We start from the raw sequence: 20,089 nt of genomic DNA, 5'->3' as shown, positions 1-20,089 counted from the left end.
CCCGGGCCGGCCCCGCTGGCCTCGGTGCGGGCCTGGGGCGCGGGGTCTGCGGCCCCGACGGGCCCGGCTGCGTGTTGGGGGGCGCCCCGGAGGGAGCATCGCTGTTCCCGCATCACCCTGCCCCGAGCCGAGACAGGAGGGGACCAGGGGCAAGGCCCGGGTGCTGGGACAGCCCTCTGGCCCCACTCCTCCGCAAAGGCTCCGAGAGCGCAGTACTGGGCTTTTGACACCCTTTGGATGTTAAATTGAGGGTGAAACGGCACCTCGTTCCTCCTCAGTGGCTGCGGGTGGTCCCACGGGCACGTTAAAACAAACTCCCAGGAGCTGGGACACGGCATAGCCACTGTGGAACAGACAGCACGGATGTGTAGGCCATGTCTGACACAGTGGGGTGCTTATTTCCAGGGCCACCGTGCCAACCTGATGGAGCAGAAGTATTTCTCTGCCCTCCATTACACCTTTTATTAATACACAGTGTGTTTACTTCAGCCTTCTTGGTTTACTAGATACCAGCATCCCCTTGAAAACCAGCCAAAGCATTACAGCCCTTCAAGTGGATGTTGTATCTCCTTTGAACTCAACACTTTCACTCTTTTGTTTTCCTCCCTGTTGTTGTGGAATAGTGGGATATGTGAAAAAGTAGAACTGGAGGAGAGAGAAAAAAATTAAGCTTAATCACCATCCAAAATAATGGTGTTCTTCACTCTACTTTCAGCCTGCCCTTTTGAATTTGCAGCTATCATGTTTGATTACTTGATTACAACAAGTTATCTTCAGATCATCTACTTGGTAAGTGTAAACATGGACAAGAAATTGTATTTCACAAAAAAAAAAAAAGAAATTTGTAATATTTTTTTAATGTATTTACATTTTCTTTGTGTTTTAAAGCTTTTTCATACAAAGAAAAGCACACTGACATCTGAGCTTTAGCTTTTGCAAAATCCGTCTATTTACAAAGATGTAGGAGTACTATTGGTGCAAAAAGATGAATCTACTCATCTGCTTATCTACTCATTTAACTGAGGCTATAAAGTACTCCCATGAAGTTGAGATAGTGCCACTAAGCCGGGCCCAAAGAGTTGCCACAGCAGCTCACCTCATTTGAGGAACCAAAACTGCTGCACTTCTTCCAGATGCAGAAAAAGGAACTATTTTTGTTGATAATAAGTTTATCAGTAGTGAGTTGATGAACTGCCTTGATGGTAAGAGTGTAACCTCAAAAGGAAGAAAACAAGACGACTTAGAGCATTTTGGTTTTTGGAAGGCAGCTTTCTGTAGCTAATGTAGCAACAACAGTTGCCCAAGGATGTTTGTTCCCTGAGTGTGAGAGACTGCTGAGGAATGTCATGTTATAAAGGGCTTTACACTAAGAAGGAGTGTCAGAGTAAGATTAGTCAGCTCCCCTCCTTTCCTCATGATGCACCGGAGGATCTCACATGATGGTTTTTTATACCTCTACACATCTGGCCTCTTTAGCCTTGGTCATGCTGGAGCTTTGTGGCCAAAGTCACCTGCCATGAAATATATATCATATATAGTCTCTCACATTCCCTTGCTTACTGAACCACAAAAAAATTGAGTCTCTTAAAACTCTACGAGTCTTGAAGTTACTTCTTCAGTTCACATATTGTACATCCCCTTTTGCCCTGAAATTCAGATTCTCACTTTGCCTCCAGTCCCCTTTTCTGTTTCTTCTGCCCTGAATCTTATATCTGTGACTAGATATGCAATTGTGCTCACCTCATTTCATTCCCTGGAGTTCAGACCTTGGTTTCCATAAGTGGAAAGCTAGTATGGGCCCCAGAAGATTATAACAACCTACTTAGGTTGGGGGTGTATTTCAAGGTCTTGTTGAATACAGACAGGCATCAGTTGCTGCACAGATCCTGCTGGGTCTAAGAGCAACCTATGCGATGCAATTCAGCTCAGCCCTGCCCTTTTGGGCTCCTGAATGCCAAATCTGATTTTTCAGTTCTTTCTGTCAGGGTGACAGATTGCTGTCTTTGCTAAGGAGCCCTGCCCTGCGTGATTTCCCTTTGCTCACTGAGTCGAAGAGCACAGTTCCTGATGAGACCGAGGTCTCTCTGCTGCTTGACTGAACTGGTTGAAAATCACAGGCCAAGGATTTTGTTGGAAAATGTAATTCTGTCAAAGCTAGCAAAGAATTTAAAGACAGGTGTCAGAATCACAGGATTATTGGGGTATTTTTGTTTGGGGGCACACTGCTGCATTTACAGAGGGCCAAGGGAACTGAAGTCGGGTCCAAGGCAAGGATGTGACAACTAATCCTTATGGGGAATAAAACACCTAAGATATGTTAGTGAGGGGTAGAGGAGCTGCCTGCTAGAACAAGGAGTGACCAACTATTTCCTTTCCTTCTCCTTGGACTGGGAGAAGAACCCATTTGAGGCAGTTGGAGCAGGAGCAATGGCTCTCCTATCAGGTCTACCAAACTGCATCAAAACATCTCCAACATAGCCTGAGGGTGAATTTCATTTCCTTCTGATTTTTTTATCTTGTTCCAAGTCATGTTGTTTATTTGGATTATTTTGGGGTTTTTTAAAAATCTTTTCCAATTTTTTCAACTCAGTCTAGACATTAGAGGTTTCTTGGTAATAGCCTACTCTATCTACCATGTTTGAAGTTGCCTCATCTCCCTCCCTGCCCTCAATGACTCAGTGAAAACTTGAGCAACAAATCGAATGTTTCATTATTGACTTTTTTTTTACATTAAGTGAATTGAAAATAGCCTGCATTTTCTAAGCAAAATATTTTGGATATATTGGACACACCTTAATATAAGAACTTTGATTCCAGTGCTGTGGTTGGACATTCGCAAGAAGGTCCCCACCACTTCAAGTATTTTCTTTCTTTGGGGGTGGAAAAAGGAGCTTTCAATTTTTTTTCCTAAGTTGAGGTAGAAAGACACTAAAAGAGTGAGCTTTTTAATATTTTTCTGTATTTTTCACAGCATTGCATTTAGCATATACAACATAACAAATATACACTAATTCTCATCAATTTATGCTAACATGAAACTTTCATCTTAACTTGGCATATAGTATCAAACCTAGTTTGAGTAAATTCTTCAAGGAAATTGTATTCTTCATTCTCTTCACTGTAAACATGCCAGTTGGCCTTTTTTAAAAATAAATTTGCATAACATTTGAAGGTATGATTTCCTCAACATGGTAGTTGGGTAGTTCCTGCCAGCCAGACAGGTAGTAACAACCTGCACTGGGTCATTAAAATGAAAAATGTATTAAAAGCAGAGCAAAATGTACATACCTCTCTGGTAATCCTTCAGATAGAACTGAAGTTACAAAATGGGTCATTTAAAAAATAAAGGTACATTTTTTCAATAACATCCTGATAGTTGCCTTGAAATCCACTACTTTCTGTTTGTAAGAGCATCTAAACTATTGAACAAATTCTGCATTTCTCCCAGTTTACAGGGCCTACTGCCTGGAACTCACATTGGCACCTGAGAAATGTTTTCAGCCTACAGTTTTCTTTCAAGGACTTCCTACAATGTGTGCATTCTTCTTCATTATTATTAGTCCTCTCATTAATCTAACAACTGCTTCAGCACATAACTACCTTTAATCAACAGGATGGTTTTAAACAATTCCATCGATTTTTGGGTTTTACAAGTGGGAAATTATTTATGCAGCTGGAAGAATTACTTTCTAAATGAAGTGCTTTAGAAAGAAAGAAGTCACTGAGAAAAAAGCCTTGGGAAAAAGTGTTTTACTGGAGCAGCAGCAGAGCCGTGGGAGGGCAATCCACTGTCCACTTCATTTTCCTCGCAGCATTTTTATTTCCCCTTCTAAGTTCCCCACCCCCCACCAGTGTCAGCACCTCCTGCTTGTTCTGCTGGCATGGAGAACTACCTCAACACCTCCTTCTGAGTGCCAACATCAGGGACTAACGTCGTGGAATGGTATTTTCCTTATGGACTTTATTCTGAGACATCTGGTGGGCAGCGGGGAGGGCGTTTTTGTCACCCCACCCCTCTGACTGCTCTGACTTTCTGCTGAAGTCAACAGATACCCTGAAAGTCAGAAGGAAAATGACATGAAAGCACAGATGGCTGTAGGTAGTGCTTGCTCATACTGCTGCTAACCTTCACTAACCACCTCTGCCAGTGCTCCTGGCTGTGTCCATGTACTAACTCATTTATTTAAGGATACTGGTGAACCAATAGCTTCATTTCATAAAAACACCTTTGGAAAGAGTAATTCACTCCAATCTCTTAGACCCCTGATAACCAGGATTTTAGATCCTTCCTAGAGGATGTAGTTAGTAAATGACCTAAACCTGCTGCCTGCAAGGTTGTATCTCATTCCCCATAAACATGTGGAAACCATTCCATGGGTCTTCACTAATAACTTTTGGTGGGTTTAAAGGTAGTTTTCACACACTTCTACTCGCAACCAACCTAGTTTCATTCTCATCATTGACCTCTCAGCTCCCGCTTCAGAGATGTTGCTTGTGGCTTGCTTGAAATGCAGTGCCCATTGGACACCATGCTCCAGCTGAGGCCTCGCCTTAGATAACGTCAGTCTGGGTTTGCCCAGGTGTGATGGACATACTCCTTGATTTATCATCCTGACCATATATGATTGTATTCAGACATCCTTCCTGTTTGGGTGTAAAGCAGGACTTCCTCCTGGTGGCATCCTTTTAGATCTGTGAGCACCAGGGAATATTTCAGGTGAAACAGCGTTTCCTAGGAAAATATCACATCAGTTTCAAAAGCTTCAATGAGTCTATCCCATTCACAGTCCTGATTTGTTTGACATTAGTTTTCCTTGAAAAGCCTGTATTAGTTACACCCCTCCCTGTTATCTTGTAATTAGAAACATTTTATTTTTATTTTGTGGAGAATATAAGTTTATGTGATGGATCAGTAATTCCCAAGTTCCTTCTTTTGATCCTTTTTTAAAGTTTCACTTCCTAATACAAGACCTGAAATGATTAAACACAGGATGTGTTCTAACCTTGTTTTTATATATGAGCCAAACCCCTCTGATGGAACTTTGCATTTGTGGTTGCCCACTTTGGGATGCCTGGCACAAACTTTTGTATCCGTTACTTTGAACTCATTCAGACCTTGCAGATACAACTTTTTGACAAACATTTATTCTAAAAGAGAAAAAGAAATTACTAGTAAGTCATGAAGGTTACTGATGTGATACTTTAAAATCACAGAAAAATTAATAAATATAGTACTTCTGAAATGCTCAGAACTAAAGTAGAGGTTTTAGTTAAACAATCTCTGAAAAACTAAAGAAAAGCAGGAATGGGAGAAAAGAGTTTGGCTCCTAACACTGAAAAAGGAGAAAAGAGATGGCAAAATTATTTGTTTGGAAAAAGGAATGAATTTATCTCACCCAATGGGCTGGCACTTAGATAGAGCCATTTATTTTATTGTGTTCTAATAAGCACAGTATTGCTTTCCAATTACAGCAAATCAGTATGTAATATTCCTACTTTGGTAATTTTTCTTTTCTAAGTGTATCAAGGTATACAAATAAAAATTAAAACAGATCTTTTTTTTCTCCAACTCCTCTGCTTAATCAAGGAAAGAGACAGAATTTTCCCAAAGGAGTTTTATTGCTTGCACAAATGAAAGGAAGAGGCAACTAGATGTGTGAATGTGGTGGGTGAGTATGAATGAATTCATGTGGCCCATCTGAATAAGTAACATGATGGACTCACATCCATGGTCCTGGTCTTCTTTGGAAATGAGCTAGGGGATACTGAGACAAATATTGTTGTCCTAGCAGAAAAGAAAAAACCTACAAAACTAGTTTCCCCAAGAGTTGGTGGATGTAGTGCTGGAAACCAGAGTATTTCTGTGGCCAAGCCAGTGAGGTACATGTTTACTTTTAAGGATGCAGTTTGTCCCTTCACTTCTAGCACATGCTGAAAGAACAGAGTCTCAGTGGGGAGCCTTGCAAATTGACAGATTTCAGAGGAGAAATATCTGCTCTATAAAGGAGGTATGAAAGGAAGGAAGGAAGATGACTATGAGAAACAGTAGAGAATGAAGGATGTGCCTGTTTACTTTTCTAAAATGATACATTTTTCTGACAGTAACAAATAAAATATGTTAGTAACTCCACAAAGACCAATATTAAGTAAAACAGATGCTTTTAGCAATTGAATCAAGTATAACAAGATTAAAGAAATTCTTACTATAAATCCTGTAATTTAAATTCAATTATCTCAGGGACAAATCACTCCACAAAGTTTTTCATAGACTCTATTAACTTAATGTGGATTTGAAATTCTGGCATTGCTCTAATAGTCTTCCCACATTACTTTCAAGGGATCCCATCAGAGAGTTTGTATAGCTATTTTTGCTTTCTAATAAAGAGAGGGTGTAACATGACCTACCAGAAAAGAAAACAAATTTTTGTTACTTTAGCCTTATTTATAACTTATATTTCTAATTTAAAGAAACAGACTTAATCCACAAAGTAGCCATAGGGAATGGGAGAACTGCAAATTAACATGGGTTAGATATAACCAAGCCTAGTTTAGATAAATGAAAAACTAACCAAAAAGGGCATTTCTTTATGTTTTAGGTTAGAAAAGCTGAAATGTGCAGGGGAGAAGACTGGTGTTAATGGGTCCTGAACATGGACATCATTGTGCCACTTACCACAGACTTTGTATATGAATAATGTTTGCTTTTAGGGAAAAATATTTTATTGTCTTAGTGAAAATTTGCACAGGTAAAATTTTTATATTCTTAGTACTACAGTGAGGTGTCATGAGCAAGTATGTGCTACTATTAGGGACTTGCAGCTCTAAGGAGTTTATTAATAGAATTTACCAATCTCCATTACTGCCAAATAAAAGCATATTCAGGCATGTAAACTTCTACTCCCTCCTTGATATTTTAGGACCAACCATATTCCCTAGAACTTGTTTGTCCTAAAATCTTACTTCACAGTGTGGTGAAATGAGACCAGTGAGATTTTTCTGACAGTCATGGAAATCTCTCGTCACTGGATGGAAGAATTGTGACTGCTGCTGGGTTCTGCCAGCCCAGTCCACAGAGGTGTGGAGTACTGGGAAAGGCAGGTTTGTCCATCCTGCTGGGATGCTGTGCGGCTTGGGAGACAGATCTGTTTGCTCATGTCACTGTGAACAGATCCACCAGGCTGTGAAACATCTGAGGGGCTAAATCTTCCCCTGTAAGGAATGGTGGAGTGAGGCAATGGGGACTAGCAGATACATTTTGACCAGGTGAATAGCAAAAGGTAAATTAAGGACTAAGTTTTAAGATGCTTTATGCTTTATGTTTTTCTGTACTACTACAATGTCAGAACAGTGATATGATTTACAAGCAACTTTTCTTCCTGTGTGAGGCTTGTGGAACTTAGAGAGGGTTTCATATTTGCGACCCGGTGGGTGAAACGATGCCAGGTGGGAATGTTTGTAGTTTGGATGGAAAAGTACCAATCTGATTAACCTAGAAGAGACTGAGCAGCTCCTGGTCAACCAGATTTATTAGGCAACAGTTTCTAAGATGAAAGCATCTGAATCCCATGGAAACAAGCAGAGGAGTTAGAGACAGGCAGGCTTTAAATGATAATATTTGTAGATGTCATGAAGACCAAAGGGACAACAAACCATGAAAATGGCAAATCATTGAAACAAATTATTTGGATTGGCTGGTGAAGTGAACATAAGCAATTTCTAAACAGAAAAATGCAAAACTTTGTACTGAAATAAAAATTTTGTAGAAAATATATATCTTTCTCTGTGGAAGAGTGACCCACATTTCAGCAGTTTGTAGAGAGCTGTTGCCCATGGATGGACTCACGTTGGAGAAGTCTGTGGACAACTGTCTCCTGGGGAGGGGACCTCACACTGGAGCAGGGGAAGGACTCCTCTCCCTGAGCAGTGGCCGGAGCAACATGTGATAAACTGACCCTAATCCCCTCTCCCTGTCTCTATGAGCCATTGGGAGAGGAGATAGAGCTGGAAAAGAGGGAGGGGTGGGGGTAAGGTGTTTCTAAGGTTTATTTTACTTCTTATCATCTTGCTCTTATTTTGCTAGTAATAAATTAAATTAATATTCTCAATTCAAGTCTGGTTTTGCCCATGATGGTATTTGGTGAGCAATCTCTCCCTATCCTTATATCAAACCATGAACCCTTCATTATATTTCCTCTCCCTTGCCAAACTGCAGAGGAGAGTGACAGAGTGGCATTGGTGAGTGTCTGGCATCCAGCCAGGGTCAACTCACCATAGCAAGTAAAATGTCCTGTAGCATATATGGTGTATAATCTTTTCTGACCAGCTAATCATCAGGGAATCTTTTGAGTTTATAATCACAGAAATATGATATATTTTCTCTAGGTTAGAGGAAAAAAGTCTATTTTATTAGAGCAAATAAGGGCGTACAAATATCCTTATCCTGTCACAAAAGCAATACATTTTATCATTAAAGGAGGTCTGGGTCACAATAAATACCAGAGTACTAAGAATTCTACAGCTGATGCACTTTTTCTGCATCTTCCATCTTATTCTCCTGATGATCTCCTAGATAGCAATGATTGAAGCTGTCTTTTTATTAGATATGACAGCTTCCGCTGATGAGGGTGTTTGTAATTCTCAGTGAAGAGCAGATGTTAAGATGAAATATCTTCAGTTCTCTAACTGCAGAGTTGTGTTTTTTGGTAGACAACTCAGACAGTGGTTCTGTGATCATTAAATACCAGCTCTACACAGTTGTACATCATTTGGCAGTACAAATTTGATAAAAATTAGGCAAGAGCATATGATTACATTTCAATTGGTTTAGCCAGAGCACACAGCACAGTGTTTACATCCACTTTACAATTTTATGTTTATTTTATGCTGGCTTCAGGAAGACAGTCTGAAGTTAAAGTTGCCTAGACAGAGAATTACTTTCTCCACATTAAATCTACATTAATCTGCTAGGACAAAATTCTCTCTTCAATTTTTTGTTAACAAATGAGTGGAATGACTCTGCATCCACATAATGCATTCCTATGATTACAGTGGCTTTGAGATTTGACACTAGGTTCTCAAAAAATGGATTCACTGTGTTGTTAAACCACATCTTGAGAGCTAAGTTGAACTGAGAGTATAAACAGAGATACCAAAGAGCAATCTCATTGTGCGTTCTCTCCAACAACAAATGCCAACCCCTGGGATACCTTTGAATTTGCCAGTGATTTCTGAAAAGAAAAAAAAAGAAAGGAAATTCTTCAGCCATAACAGGAACACTTTCAGGAAAAGAGCTGGAAGTAAGAATGGTTTACTTTGAACTTTTTCTTTCAAAGTTGGGTGTCTTTAGATGTAGAGCATTATTTGGAAGAGGTTAAATTCCCTCCAGTTTGACCTACATTGAGTTCTGTGGTTTGGGAGGGTGCTGTATGAGCTGGGCACACCAATTAATTTAAAGGACGGTAGTAGTCTTAGTAAATCAATGATGTAAAAGAATTAATATCTTCTTTGTCAACTGGCTGAAAAATTTCCGAAACCATAAAGGTGAGTTGGTTGGATGTTGGGTCACAATGTTTATGCTATTATTAAAAGCCAAAAGAAGCTGTGGTGACAAAGACCTGCTTTGAAATTAGCTTGGGAGGGAGTGTTCCATAACACCCAGGCAATACAAACATCAGTGTGGTCAGTGTAGGAGTGGATGTTGGTGGACTGATTTTTAAGGAAGAATGCCTTGGCCAGTCTGGCATTACAGTATCAGAATGTATGATGTAGGAAACATGAGAAACAAGGACTTAAAAAAGACTGGAACAGATAATGAGCAGAGTCTTTGTGGTGTAATTCTGGAATGAGACCACTTACCTTCATGGAGGCAGATGAACATATCTCCATGATAGGCAGATCAGGTTCTATGTCATTGCTCTACATTTTGAAAATTAATTTTAAAAACCTGTTTCAGGGCATGAAATAGCCCAGAAAGGGGAGCTTCACCTCTGATCTGATGAATTTCACACATCTTTTATTATGTGAATCAACAAATGTTGATGTCTTTATGAAGAGTCATTAACCTCCAGGTAGTTAGAAGAGTAGCATGCCAATTCCTCAAAGCACAAAATTCAGTGCTACTAGATAATCTTTGAAGACCATTGAAAGCACCACCTAACAAAAATATGCAGGAAGTTTGATGGCCTTTTTCTTCTTTTACTTGGAGATTAAAGAGCTCCATTCTCTTTTAGTTTTGAATGCAGTCTCTCATACACTCGTACATAGGATAAATCTTGCCTATTTTTTTTTGGCTTATTTTCATCCTACATTGAGAAAATACATGGCTAAAAATACTTCGGGATGCTTTCCAGGGAATACCACCCATGTGTCCCTCAAGAGACTCTTCTTTAATGTTCCTTAACCCACATGGTATTCAACATTTCCTGTGACAGACTGTGCCTCCACAAATAAGCTGCACAAGTTCCTAGTATGAGCTGTGCACTGCATACAGTAGAATAATTGCCTTAAAAGAATGTTGAGGCTACAAAACGAAGCAGTCATAGAGGTAGGCAATGCCAAAATTAAGGCAGTCTGCAAACTCAATATGGTCCTGTTGTGCAAAAGCCTAGTCAGAGCCAGTGTCTCATCCCATGTTTTTATCTCCTGATTCATTCCAGCTACAGATACATCCAGCTATTCAGTGGATGAGAAACCACTTGGTATTTCTTGATATTCATAATTTTCATCATTCTTCTTAGTGGCTTATTAACTTATAGTTGCCATCCAAAAAAAAAAAGAAAGTCAGTCAGCATGAACATGGCTCACTTGACAAACAAAATTTGCTCTGGTCTTCTCTGCACACTTTCCCTCACTGGTGTGGCAAAGTTGTGTTCCAATCATCTACACTTTAAGGAATTCCCCTGCTGTGTTTTTAAATACCTCCCTTCAAAAACGCTCCTGGTATCCCTAACAGTGGAAAGCACTATGTAACCCGAGCTACAGATGCTACCAGCTGTTTTTCTGCCTCACATAGATGCCCTTCACAACTGCCATAGGAAGGAAAACTTGATCCTTACATCAGCAGTATCTGTTCTAGAGCTGAATGGCTTAAACTACCAGGTGGAGTTATTTTCTTGGGTGAAGCACAAAATCCTGCTTCTCAATGCACCAAAGCTCTTCAGTGAATATCTCTCCTTCCATCATCCTTCTTGGCTTCAGACAGCCGAATCCTATAGTACGGGTCCTAGGGAGAAGCAGACTTTCATCTAAATACCAGGTCTGTGTTTTTTTCTGTGAGCCAGCAACTATCAGTACCAGGCTGCAGAAAAACATCCCAACACCCAAACCCTTTGAACAGGGCATAAAAGACATTCTGTTTGAGAAATCAATGGAAAAACAGATGCCTAAATGGGTGCAAAGCGGTGCTGCTGCTATTAACGATGCAATGATTAATGATTCCAAGTATTTGGGATACACTTAACCCTTTTCATAGACTCATCTAGGCATATAAATAGAACTTGTATGATTTGACTTCTTCCTAAGCCACACAAATAGCCTATTTTGCATTTGGTTACAACAGATTCAGGGACAAACAAGGCACTGACATGCAGAACTTTGCAGAACCTTCCTTAGCATTAAAATAGGCAAAACAACCCTCCCCCTCCCCCCTCTCCCAAACCTGCTAGGCTAATGGCAAAAAAAAAGTAGCACCATAGCTTCAAGAAGCGTCAGACACTCTGCTCTGGTTGTTGCAATCTTTCTCTTTGGCCTTTGAAGGAGTGAAGCAGCCCTTTCACACGTCTTCTGTGGGAGTGTGAAGAAGACGAGCCCTACCAGCCTATTTTAAGTCCTGTGTCTTTGAGAGAGAGGAGACTTTATGGAGTTTGGAAGGAGACCTGCAGGCTTTGCGCTGAGCTGATGTTTTCTACCTAATGATATTGAATGGGTCTTCTTACAGCAGAAGCTGTAAGGTGTTTTCCCTCCCCACCACTATTTTCATAAGCTGGTTGTTTACTATGAGATCAAAAATGTTGGTTGTTTGTGTCACACTATCTCAGCTACGACTCCTCTGGAGTGAAGCAGTTTACAAAGGTTATCCACAGTAGCCTGTAGCCTACACTTTCTTCAGGAGCCTGAGTAATCTGCAGTTACAGGGAAAAGACACCTGATAATTCTCCCTCCAAAAAGACAGGGTAAAAGCATGCAGAGCCTGCCTAGTGCTGATAGCAATTTTACACGTTGAATCGTTGAAGCTGAGGAAGCTGCAGCTGCCAAAAAAAAGGGAACATTTTTAAATTAAGACACCACACAGAACCAGGAAAATTCTCACTTAGCAAATGAAATAAGGACAAATAGCAAGAGAGGTACTTCATCACTGATTTTAGCAGCTAACTTTCCCTCAAGGGTGCATCAGGCTCCTTTTTTATTTTCTAATCTACTCTCCTGCTGGGTGTGGAAGGGGGAGAGGTGCAAGACCTCAATCACCCATTCAAATCTGGTTCACACCATAGGTGTGCATGGGAAGATCAGTCCCATCACTCTGACCCTTGTTTTGCCATAAAAAGGCAAGATTTCAGCACTCTTCCCCTTCTGTACTCAGGGAGAGTGGCATCTCCTTTCACACTTCCTCCTGCTTCCATGTAGCTGGTGCTTTTGAATTCTCCAGAGCACAGCGTATGACTGAGCTGCTGAGCGTTATCACAGGGGACTGGTACTGCAGTGTAGAAGTGGCCGAGGCATGCAGTTATTCAGCTATATTTATCTGGATGGAAGGGAAGTAGGAGCAATGAGGAGAGGTATGTTGGCAGAACTGAGCAGCAGGAAGGACATGACATTTCAAAGGAGGGAAAATGCAAATGAGAATTTACTGAAGGCTAGTTAAAGGGAAGGGAAGGGAAGGGAAGGGAAGGGAAGGGAAGGGAAGGGAAGGGAAGGGAAGGGAAGGGAAGGGAAGGGAAGGGAAGGGAAGGGAAGACTGAACAGAAAAGGAGTGTATGTATCCAGCAGAGAGAGTACTGTGGTGCTGTGCTCTGTGCTTCTGCATAGCTTTCCCATCAACAAAGAATTGAAAACAGTATGTAGGTTTCTTTTTCACATACAACTTTCTAATTCACTCAGCCATACCATTCCTTTCCACCTCAAGTAAGCAAGAGAGTACAAGAAGACCAAAATAAATGAGAAAATAAGAAAGAAACACTTTTTCACAGTCTTAGGATCATCAGACTAAATGTATCATTTCTGCAGCTCCATAGAAGGCAATGAAGCTGAAATTACTTTTTCATGCATGGATTACAGTATTGCGTAGTGATTTTTCGGCATCCATAAAATGCAGTGTAAATAGTTTATGCTCAGTCCTAAGGGTGAGGTGCTTTGTTTGTTTACTTCTATTCTGAAAACTCAAGGAAATATCATATTGAAAATTTTAGTACAAATAAGGGAATTATTTTGAAAAAAAAAAGTGGAAAATATTTGCAGAGTGATAAAATGAAAGTTTAAAAGTACCTCCATTTGAAGAAAATGGGAAAAATTGTATAGAAATACATAGAATTGTGCAAGCCCAGGCAGTACAGGAAGAACAAAAGAAGTTATTATACCCATTTTTATTTTTTCAAGACAGGAGAAAATCAGAGAGACATGAAAGGCAGAAGAGACATCATGCCAGACAACTTTCTGATAGATAATGGGCAATCCAAACTTGCTATCTTGTGCTCTTTCTTAGCTTATGTCTGACATCCATCTGCTAGGTTTTGCTGTACATCACACCTACGTGGACTCAGTTCTTACATTTTCTTCCTGAAGGAATAAAAAAAGTTCACTGGGGTGGAGGACGAATGGAAGTCAGTAATCTTTAATATGGAACAGGCTTCACATTCAGGTTGTTTCTTACAAAGTAATCAAAACAAAAAAAAATTGCAAAACATCGGATTATCAGGATAGAAACATAAACATTGAACACAATAATAACATATTTAAATTAAACACAAGTGCGTAAGGAGGCTAAACCTTTCAGTCACAATCTGTTGCGTTCGTGTAGATACACAGACTGATAAATTCTGTGCTGCCTGGTTCTTAAGGAATAAATGTCACTTTGTGTCCTCTGACTGCATCTGAAGTCAATAAATCCATCTGCTGCCTTTCACGCATGTAGAATGCATTTTCCTCCCCTTCGAGCCATGTTTGTTGGCCATCTTGCTATAAATAAATGACCTGCACAACAAATTCATATCCTTGAATTTCAGCCATTAATTTAAGTATGCATATTGCAGTCTCTCCCAGGTACAGGAGGAAAGGGAAGCACAAACAGCAGTAGTCCTAAGGTGCTTCTCTTGCCATTATAGGTTGTCAAATCCAATTTTAAAATATTTGACAAATGATAAATAAAGACAACAGGTAATTTCAACAAGAGCAGTCTATTTTAAATTCTTTTTTGTGATGCCTTCTCTCAGAGTTCTTGGTAGCACCTCTGTAGACTGAGGGAAATATGGAGAACAACATACATCTCCTTCCATTAAATTAATGCAACACCTTCATTTCATCATAATATGTTAACTTTTTAAAACTCAACATCATCACACTACACAATAAAACACTCCTTGATGTAACACAGTACTGTGTTTTCACCCAGCTCACCTAGAAGAAAAATTCCATATAAACTATTTTGTACGTTTTGTTGCTTTGCCTTGTCAAATTTTCCCTTTAAAAACAATGACTATGAGATATTAATTGACATATTGTTTGGAAAAATTCTGAAGAAACCTCTTCCATTGAATCAGTCTTAACATACTAAACAATTTTTTATTCTTACCTGTTTGCATTTTTCTTTTGATACAAATCATATTTTCTCCCTTTTTTTCTCAGAGAAACTTGAATTTCATTCCAATTTTGAAGAAATTCAAGCCAACCAGTTGTCAATAAAGAGCATCCCATCTCATTAAAGACCAAAATTAAACAGAATTAGTGGTCTTTAATATTGCTCCCACATGTAGTAGGGTTGCTTTTCATCACTTGAAGTGGGCATGATTTCTTTTTCAGAATAATGCTATTGCTAAGACACCCACACAACTCCCCTCCTGACTTGCTGAATTTCTAACTTATGTTTTATATCAGATTGTTTGGCACAGAAGCAGACTGTGGAGAGAATATTTTTAAGAGAAAAAGTGGTCTTCTCAATCTGAAGTAAAAGGGCAGTCTGGGTAGACTTGTGCTGCATGACTGAAGTTTCGTCTCTTTGTTTGCATTTTTGGTGAGAACTGAAATATCTTCCACAAGAAATTGTGGATCTCAAGGGAGAAGAGAAGGGAAGAGACTGCAAGCTACTATTCACCAGGATGTTACAAAAATAACTTTCATGTGTCAAGTGGTTCAGTGTAGGTGGTGCAATTTGGCATTATCTTGCATCACTACTCGTCTATCACCACACTTTTAAAAACTATCCCTGTCCTTGGCATGGTGTTCACACACAAGGTGATTTCACTTTTTACTTTCCTGCAAAACAAATCCAGATTTCAAAACAATAGAAGCAGCAGGAGGATAGGACTAACTAATCTTTACAAAATTTGTATACTTACATATATGTGTATGTATATACTTACGTATATGTAAGTATATAAAATGGGATTTCCAAGGTTTTGTTTCATAGGCACTGATAGAAAGAGAAGTTTCTATTTTAACATCCTAAAGAATGAGTTTGCAAATCTTTGCAACAAGGATTTAAAGAAAACCCATGCAGTAATACAGAACTGAATTTGGAGGTTTAAATTAGATTATTCACAGAACTGGCCATTTTACAATCTACTCCAGAAAATAGTAGGCAAAGAGCTCTCATGGAACTTTGTCCTTCCACGACTGGTGTAGCAATATGGGCTCTGGTTACCCAAGAAACTGATCAACAACTTCACCTTGGCTGTAAATGAAATGTTGGGAAGAGATTAAAAAAAGGAAACAGGAAGCAGGGAGAAAATTTGAATAGAAAAAAAATAATGCCCAGGATCATGAGCAGGCAAGTAGTTTTAGTTTTTTGTCAGTACAAGAAAAAGGACTGGATTCTTACAACATGACAGTATAAAGTGGCATTTAAAGAGGTGCCAAGAGAGTTTCAAAGCCCTTACCTATTGAGCCTTGCTGAAAATGGCAAGTTCAAGTTATATAGAGGATAAAGGGAATATTTTATACAAAACAAAATGTGCAGACATTATCCTCTTCTGGCAGTAGGGAAGCTTTTAACCTGAGAAAGTCTAGACTGGTTATCTGGGGCACACACAGCATACTACTGTGAAAATATATAGTATTTATTTTAACACTACTGGATAGCACTGGAGTAAAACGTAGGGGCTTTTTAACCTTATAATAGTGAATCTCTGATTCAAAGAGACTGGATATACACAATATATTTACTTGAATGTTGTCAAAGTTACAAAGATTAGGGATACAATTCTATTCTTGTTTTACATTCTATTTTGTTTCCAGGGCACAAAGTCTGGATTGATTTTTTCAAAACCCTTTTGTAGCAGTAGAGTCATGGGAAACTGGTTTTTACTTTCCGCAGTAGAGATCCTCTCACCCCTAGGGCTGAGAGGTGTGATCCTAGGAAGAACAAGGTCAGAATGAATCCAACTCTCCAGCACTCTAAGGAGACTAGAATGGGAAACAAGACAATAACTGAGCAGGTAGGTGTGTTTCTTGTGCTGATGAGGGGCTTGGAACACAAGCCCTCTGAGGAATGACTGAGGGTGCTGGGGTTGTTTAGCCTGGAGAAAATGAGACTCAGAGGTGACTGTTATCAGTCTCTACAACTCCCTGCAAGGTGGTTGTAGCCAGGTGGGGGTTGGTCTCTTTTTCAAGGCAGCAAATGACAGAATGAGAGGTCACAGTCTCAAGCTGTGTCAAGGGAAATATAGGTTGGGTATTATCACGGAAAGAGTCATAAAGTTCTGGAATGGCCTGCCCAGAGAGGTGATGGAGTCACCATCCTTGGATGTATTTAAAAAAAGCCTGAATATGGCACTTGGTGCCATGGTTTAGTTGAGGTGTTAGGGCATAGGTTGGACTCAATGATCTTTAAGGTCCCTTCTAACCTAGTCATTCTGTGATTTCTATGAATTCTGTGAATTCTGTGAACTGCAAATAGTGGGATGAAATTTTTAAACTAAAAGCTCACAGAGCAAGTGTGGATATGTGTGCATATTCTATAAGGCATCTGATCTGGTACCTCTTGGCAAGGTAACTGAGAATTTAGAACAATAAAAAATTAAGATAATAATCAGTGGTTTGAAACTCCACTGATTGAAAGATGCCATATTGTTAAAAGATTGCTTCAGGTCCTAAAGGGATTTGCTGTTATTCTCAACTACCATCACTAATTCCAAAGGAAGCAAGCATGTGTTATAACTGTTTTCAGATGACATAAATTTTGCAGGAATAGCAAATACTACAGAATACAGGTGAGTGAGCCCTCTCAGCTATTTGATAAGCTAACTATGAAAGTTTTAGGGCAGTCATGTGCTAAACAGTACTTTTGAAGAGAGACACAAAGCATCTGAGGTCATGGAAGCTAGAGACTGAACATATGCTCTCAGCCTGATCCTCTTAGTAAGGGTGGACACAATCTTTGCTGTAAAATAGGAAGCTGTATCATCTCTGACATTGGTGCAACAATCACTATAATATAGCAGCCAGCATTGACACTGGCCAGAACACTGAATGTCCACTAGACTCACAAAAAAAGAATCAAAAGGTTACAAAACAATTGGAATTATTTGTTCCACCATCAAAGTTAGCCTTAATTTCTGATCATTGGAATTCCTGGCACATTTCTGGTAAGAAGAAAGACTCCTCTCCAACTAAATCTATTATGTCAAGTACTATTCCATGTACTGATAATTAGAAATTGGGATCAAGATACATCAAACTTTTTGTTAGGCAACACTTTAAGAAGATTGAGCGTGCTGTGTTGTTATTATTTTACAGTAATGCCTGTTTTTTTCTCTCTTGATCAATATAGGTTCCTGCTATATGCTTTTTTTTTCTTCTGCGAGGTAGAAGCCCAAGGGGCTCTTTTCTGATATTTGCATTTTGGTTACAGTTAATGCAAAAGGATTTCCTTGTGTCCCCAGTGAGGACGAAAGCTGTGACAAAAAGTTGGGGCTTGTTCCTGAAAATAGTATTTATGTGTTTCTTTCCACTTTCATTAATCCAATTATTTTAGTGTGTGTACTCGCAGACACCTAACCTCAGACTAAGGATTGTCGTGTGAAGGTTTTGGCACAAATTTTATCTGATGCACTGCAAATTCAGAGACAAGAGTTTCCTGCTGAGTATCACCAACCAGTTGTCAGTTCCTCGATCCAAGACTTCCCATTGTCTCTTTGTAGAACCTAGAATGCTGTTGCAAATACTGGTATTAACATTAAAAAGCTTACAATACCTCAAAGTTAGCCTTGTCCCTTCTGTGAAGATTAGTTCAGAAGTTTTCTTGGGGTTTTGTGGGGGTTTTATTTTTAAACTAAGCACTGAGGACAAAACTCTCCTCTTTTGCGGAACCCAAAGCATGGACCTGACTTCTGCAGATGGTCTGCTCTGAAACTGAGGAAACCTCAGTGCACGGACACAAAGTATTGTCAGCTGAGAGCTCATTTGCAGGATTGTCTCTCCTTTTTAACTCTGCTTAATTCTATCACTGAAATAAGGACAACAGGGTCTATTTTTGGGTTTAAATGTAATTTATTATGTAATTGTTGCTCAGTTAATGAGTTTACGTGGGATACAATAATACAGAATTTCAACTGTACTTTAAAGGCTGTCTTGCAAATCACTGTCATGTTTCTACTCGTTTAGGATCAGTGCTGTCAAATATTAACAATATACAGGAAATATGTCCTCCTTTTTCAGGAAATGCTTGTATCATTGAGTCAGTAAAACTGTTTCAGCTTAAGAGAATCAGATTTAAATACCACTTAGAGACATGCCTAACATTTATAAAAACAATAAATATTAGTTGTACATTAAGTGTTCGCTTAAATTCAGAAGCTAGCAGATTAACTATCTCTGTGTGAGTCTTTTTCTTTCCATATACAACATGATGTAACAGTTTGATGAAACATTTGCTGTTAAACATTTCTGAAAATATTTTCAGGACATGTATGTTCTGTACAATACAGCAGTTTTGGGTCTTGTGCAATACTGCACATAAAATGTATCTGTATGTTCTTTATATATTATGGGTGTGTATTCCTTGATAGCAGGGGGGAGGAAAAACAAGCCTTCTGAGGATAAACAGCATTATTTAATTTTCACCAGCAGAGATCATGTTATTTGGTTTTAGATCCTAAACCACTTTATTTAAAATTTTATTTTATTTAAACTGAAAATACATGTGGTATCACCAAACTGATGAAACTTCTGATAGTACCCCTATACCTCAAATTGTCCCCTTTTCCTGGCTTGTTACTAGAGACAGGCTATAAGGTGCAGGCTGGATTCTTTATTACAATTCAGTTTTGCTGGAAGGAAGAGGCTAATGGGAATGTCACAGTTTTAGTTCCCATCATTAGGTCCACATTCTGCTCACTCTAGCTGCTTCTTTACTTGTCCTTCTTGATGATTGTGGTCCCATTTTCCACTGACAGTATTCAGTCCATTTTTGCCTAGGAAATTTATACAAAAAAGAAATAAAGAATAACAATGTTGGATCTACGGCATCCAGGGAGCTTTATTTATACTCCAGCCACAGTTTGATGATTGGTGCAATCACATTTACTGCTCCAGCAGGTATTTTCCACATCTAAACCAGAATATTTTGTGTCCCTGTCTCGTTTTATAGAACCCCAGCAGTAATTTTCCAGACATTATTTCCATCTTGCATTTTTCTGTCATTTTGCTTCTCTATCTTCCAGATTATTTCACATATTCTGACATAACCCAAGAAAACAACAGATGGCAATTTCATCCAAGTGGGTGTTATCCACTGGGACTGCAAAACAGGAGCTTGTTTTCCAGTAACTTCCTGCCTTTCAGGTTAAAAGTTGCAGAACCTACTGCGGTGCTCTAATGTGAGTCTCAAATGTGGGTTAGGGTTAGATTGTCTTAGGCAGGTAGTCTGCTGTTTTCAGTAAGA

The sequence above is a fragment of the Molothrus ater genome, chromosome 2 (assembly GCF_012460135.2).
Source record: "Molothrus ater isolate BHLD 08-10-18 breed brown headed cowbird chromosome 2, BPBGC_Mater_1.1, whole genome shotgun sequence".
Taxonomy (NCBI): Eukaryota; Metazoa; Chordata; class Aves; order Passeriformes; family Icteridae; genus Molothrus; species Molothrus ater.
The sequence above is the reverse complement of the archived record's forward strand: the minus strand, read 5'-3'. Positions refer to the sequence as shown.